Genomic DNA, 5776 nt, shown 5'->3' with positions numbered 1-5776 from the left:
CAGACACACTGGCGCACACACACACAGATGATATACACAGAGACACAGAGACACATACACACAGACACACACAGATAATAGACACACAGACACACAGACACACACAGATAATAGACACACAGACACACAGACACACACAGATAATAGACACACATACACAGACACACAGACACACTGGCACACACACACCCAGACATAAACATGCGCGCAGACAATCTCTCTCCCTTACTCCCAGCATACCAGTTAAAAACCAGGGTTCTGAGCTCAGGTTCAAATCCCCACTCATCCACTTTGAACTACTTGACTTTGGGCAAGTTACCCTCTCTGAGTCTCAGTGTCCCCATCTGTTAGATGGGGTTGTGGGGAGGGGTCAGCAAGCTAAAGCACGCCTGGCGCCAAGGAACTACCCTACCTACGGTGGCTGCCCCTGCACCCACTTGGGTCACTGGCTCAGGGCTATTCCAAGAGCTGGGGGGCAGTGAGAAAGGGTGTGCCCTTGGTGCTTGTAGAAAACGCATCTCTGTGCGCTCCTGTCCAGGGCCTGGTGCCAAGCCTGTCTGGGAGGGAGGGAGGCCCAGGGCTTTGCTCACCACCTTCTGGTTCTTTCTCTCTGGAAAAGCTCTGATGTTTCAGCAGCATGAAGGGGCAGAGTATGTCCGCTTTCTGAGCCAGGTGAGTCCCCTGAGAGAGAGGGGTCCCAGAGATGAACCCTTGATCCGTCTGGGTGCTACTGACCAGAGCCCCGCTTTGCCCCTGCTGCCCTCCTAGGCCCCAAGTTCTGTGTGTCAGTCATGTCCACTGACCAGCTGGGCACCTGCCAAGCCCTCATTTGCTGGTAAGGGCCAAGCCGAGGCTGTGCCAGGCTCAGCTGAGGCCTTTGGCCAAGAACAGCAGAGCCGTTCTCAGGAAAGCTGGGGAATTAGGCCGCAGGCTGGTGGGGCCTTAGGTATCAGCCTGGACACGAGGGGCAGGACGATTTGCAGCTGTGCAGGGCTGTGAAGGGCGGGATTGACGTGAGCTGCACTTGGGGACGTGGGGACACAGTGAGGCCTAGGCCAGCTGCTCTGGGGCTGCCTTCAGGGAGGTGCACGTGCCTCCTGACCCTGGCCCAGAATAGGCCCAGGTCTCATGCCCTGGAGGATCCTCTAGCTCAGGCCAGGCCAAGTCCTGACCCACCTCTGACGGCCCGATGGGATCTTGACTCCTCTGTGTCTCCTGGGTCAGGGCTCACCTGGAGGGGTGAGGAGGAGGATGGCTCAGTGCAGAGACACTCTTGGCTGGAGCTGTTTGTGCTCAGCTGGGATGGTGTGGCATCCACAGGCCTGGCCAGGGGTCATGGTGCGAAAGGCCCCCTGAGTTTAGGTAGGCATGCAGAGCTGGCTGGGAGGGCCTATTCCTGTGAGGGGTGGGCAGCAGCCGTCCAGGCTGCCCTTGTCTGCCCACTGGAGCGGAGGTCCCCCAGCTTTGCTGCTGTCTGGGTCACTGGGGGCCCCAGGCTCTCTCTCCTCCTCCATCCCCCCAGGCTGACTGAGGGTCCCCCTTCCTGGGGGGCTCTCTGATCCCAGGCTGGGTCAAGGGCTCCCCCACAGTCCCCTGCTCCTCCCCCTGGTGTGACACTAACCACACTGGACTGCCACTGTCTGCATACACATGTCTCCCTCAGACTGGAGCCCCCAGGCCAGGGCCACTGCCTCTTCCCTCTACTCCCCCCAACACCACTTTCCTCGCCCTGATGGCATTGCTGTCTGCTAGGCTGTACCTGCCACTGGCTGGGCCCCACCAGAGCAGGTGGCTGCCTGACCTGGCCTGGTACCTTGTCTGGGCCACCTCTAGGCCCCTCCCTATGGGCCCAGGAGCATGGGGGTGTCTGCAGGGACACTGACTCAGATGTTATTTTGGGCTCCCCTTGGACCCAGCAGGCTCTGGGGCCTCAGGCCTATTTAGACAGCTAGGCTGGGTGGGACCGATGTCAGGCGCTCCGGCCTCCACAGTGCTGGGCGAGAGGCAGGCCAAGGCAAACGCTGGCTGGGCAGGGGGCAGGCAGTGTGGGAGGGCCATGGGAGTTCGAGGCATCCTTGGATGGGCCGAGCCTCAAGGACTCTGGCTGACCAGAGACCCAGCTCACCTAAGGCTTGGTTCTCAGCTCCAGGGGTCCCAGATGAGGCCCTGAGGTGGTAGGTTGGTGTACGCGGCTTAGAGAAGTCATTTTTTTGTGGATTTAGAATCCCAGAATCCCTCAGATTAGAATGCCAGTCAGAGAGGGCCAGGCCCAAGGTGTCAACGCCTTGAGACCCCCTCACACACACACACACACACCTGTGCCTCCACTGCAGGTGCCAGGGCCCAGAGAGGGAAGGACATTCCGCTTCATGTCAACAGGCCCACCACAGACTGGCCTGTGACCCCAGAAGATGCCCCTTCTTCAAAGCTTCCCCTCAGGAGCTGCTCCTTCCAAAGATGACAGCAGAGGCCCTGGCTCCTGCCTGGGCTCCACAGCCTGTGCTCTGAGGGCCTGCCCTCAGTGGGCCCAGCTCCCTCATCTGAGAAGGGGCTGTGTGGGCTCTAGCACCCTCAGGCGCACGCACTGTGAGCTGGAGGCATCCCCAGGCCTGCCGTTCTGGTGGCCTTCCAGGCAGGAGGCAGGTGGTGCCGCTGGTATTTGGGGCAAGGTCTTCATGTCCACCCCCCTCAGGCTGCTCCCTGAAGACATCTCTCCTCAGCCCAGAAATGTATAAGAACACGAAAATCCTTCAGCTCTGTCCACCACATCCAAACTGAAAACAGCGGGAGCGGGAGCATCGCTGTTAACCCCTGCAGAGCGGGCAGCCGGCCTGGGCTGGGGGTTAGGGTCCATGTGCCCCTGCCCATCTTTGCCTTTGAGAGCCCCCAGCCCCCGAGGCCACCCACTGTCACAGACCCGCTGCTCCTCTGCTGGCCTCCATGTTCAGGACTCACTGGCAGGTGGGCAGAGGTGGAGGGACAGTGTCAGATGACCTCACACTCTGGGCCTAGTGACACCAGGCCCACTGCCTCGGCGGAAGGCCTTTCTGTAGGATGGGTAACTGGGGGGCAGGGGAGGATGGCTGCTGCAAACTGCTGCATTACTGACAGCCCCCGCAAGCCATCCTGGGGTCCCCAGGAAGGGCATCCATCCCAGACATGTTTCAGAGCTGCCTTGAGGCTGAGCCTGGGTTCCCCACTGGAAAGAAGGTGTACGGCTTCCTGCCTCAACTTGTTCTGGTCACCTCAGCACAAAAGGCTCTGAATTCAGAGGAGGGCAGGGACCATGGTGGGACCTGGGGGACCTGGAAGAAGAGAAGCTGGGGCAAGTGGTCAGAGGAGACTTCCTAAAAAGGGGTCCAAGAGCAGGAAGAAGGGGGGATGCTTTGGAGGCAGGAAACCAGCAGGAACAAAGGGGAGAGGGGCTCGGGGACCCTGGCGGGCCCTTTTCCATCCTGTGGTTCGAGCTGCTCCAGCCAAGATCCACCATTGCTAACTTCGGACCCCTCAGAGTTGGAGAAACCTGTAGGAAGCCCATTGTATGGAGGGTAAGCCTGAGGCTCAGAGAGGGCTGTGGCTTGCCCAGAGACCCACAGGAACCAGCATGCGTGTCTCTGCCTCACAGACCCAGGGGACAGTGCTTGGGGCTCTTGGTCAGTAGGGCCTGGGTGGGGGGCAGTTGACTCTCGCTCCCTGCAGCCTTCCCCTAGGCTCCTGCCCTAGAGAGCTCCCACCTGGTCTCCCAGGAATGTGGTGGAGGGAGGAGGCGGCTCCCAAGGGGCCAGGCCCAGCTGGGCTGAGGACAGGGCTGGCACGGGCAGCCCGGCGTTCTGGCAGCCGCCCAAGCATGTGGACAGAAGTGTGGACAGCTGTTCCCCCCGCCGTTCCCAGAATGCGCACCAAGGAAAACAGAATGTTTCTTGGATGACACAGTCTCCATCCAAAGTCGTGCATTCCTGCGGGAGGGCAGTGACCAGGGGTGGTCCCTGGCAGCATGTACAGCCCTGCACTGCAGCATCTGCAGATATGGGTCCCAGGCCGTGTACGCTCCACGTGGGATGTGCCACTTGGGTGGCTGTGCCGGGCAGGCAGCTGGGTCCCGCACACTGCAGGCAGGAAGTGTGAACTGTCCCTGTGCACCGCTGACAAATCCCTGGTTCTATTTCCTGCCCTGGGAGTTCAGCTGGTTTGATCCCTGCCCCACGTGGACATCTGCTATCCCTGTCCGTGTGTGTCCTCAGCCCCAAGCAGGCAGCCAGTGCCTCCCTTGCCTTCGCACACACCCGACGCACCTCCAGCTGGGCTCCCAGTCCATGTGTCCTTCCTGGGCACAGCTGTGTGTCCCTTGCCCTGTACTTAGGCAGGCACGTCCTCAAGCTGCTCTGGACATAGGGCCATTTAAGGGGGCCAAACAGCTTGGGCTCTGCCGCTGTTTGCTGTGTGGCTTGGATAGCTGTGTCCTCCACCCCAGCCTTAGCTTCCTCTCTGAGTAGGCCTGGTCATTCCCCTCACATTACCCCTGCGAGCTGGGTAAAGGGTCCCTTGGTCCAGGACCAGGTTGACGGTCAGTGCAGAGAGTGGATGTATATATGCGGAGCTCTGCTGGAGCCTGGTCCCTTTACTCCCTTAGTGCAGGGCCTCTTCACAGACAGAGGGAGCCTCCAGGCTTGACTTCGGAGATCCTGAGTCATCAGTAGCCCAAGGCAGAGGTCAGGGACCCAGAGAGGGCACCCAATAGGTCCCTGGCCTGGGGGAGCCCCCGTCCTGGAGAGGGGCAGGCTGAGAGGACTGGGGCGGGGGTGGTGGGGGCTGTAGGAGCTGTGACTAGCCCTTAACCTACCTTAGAGAAGTAGGAATGATTCTGGAGGATGAAACCCATGAGATGGGTTTTGAAGGTTGAGTAGGAGTTTGCCAACAGTCCAGAGGGAAGGACATTAGAGCCATGCGTGTCACATGTGTAAAGGCTCAGAGGTAGCAAGGAGTGTGGGGCACACTCAGGAAAGTGCAAGGAGCTGGGGAAGGCTGAGCTTGAGAAGGGATGTGATGACTCACTCACGCAGTAAGAGACTGGAATGTTAGGCTAAGGGGCTTGGGTGTTCTGCTGAGGGCCGTGGGGAGCCAGGACGGACTGACACAGTCAGTTGCGGGAGACAGATACACTCATCCAAGTGACAGTTGAGGTGTCCTGGCCTGGAGGCCGTGGAGAAGGAACTCCTAAAGTAGTTGGAAAGCTCTAGAGCTGGTTTGCCTTGAAGAGGCTGCAGAGCTGGGGGGGTGTCACATGATGAAGTGGTGTCTCAGTCAGGGGGACGGTCTGAACAGCAGCATGGAGCAGTGCATATGCAGATGAATGAGAGATCCAGGCTGGCAGATGGGGAGGGACAGAGGGACAGGCTAGGCCCTGGGAGGCCTGGGCGCCCCCTTCCGTCCAAGGCCTTGCTCTAGCCCATTCAGGCGTCTCCAGCTTTCGGGCCTTGGGTGTCACCGGCCGGTACAGGAGAGCTGGGGTGGCCGCTCCCCACTGTTTACATCACTTACATACTTGTGGGCTCTTATCTCTGAGGGTCCGTCGTGCGTGCCCATCTTGCCAAGTGGTCCCATCACTCCTTGCCTCTTAAATCAGGCCCTCCTCTCCTGAACACCTCCCTGCTGCTGCCACACCCTCCTGGTGCTGCCCCAGGTCCCACCTGGCTTGGCAGGCAGAGAGAGGCCTGCCCAGGAGCAGGGCTGCAGGCGTCTCCTGGGGTCTCCTGCACCCAGCTCCTCACTCTGCAGT

Source organism: Trichechus manatus, unplaced genomic scaffold (genome assembly GCF_000243295.1).
Source record: "Trichechus manatus latirostris isolate Lorelei unplaced genomic scaffold, TriManLat1.0 scaffold00077, whole genome shotgun sequence".
Taxonomy (NCBI): domain Eukaryota; kingdom Metazoa; phylum Chordata; class Mammalia; order Sirenia; family Trichechidae; genus Trichechus; species Trichechus manatus.
This window is presented reverse-complemented; position numbering follows the sequence as displayed.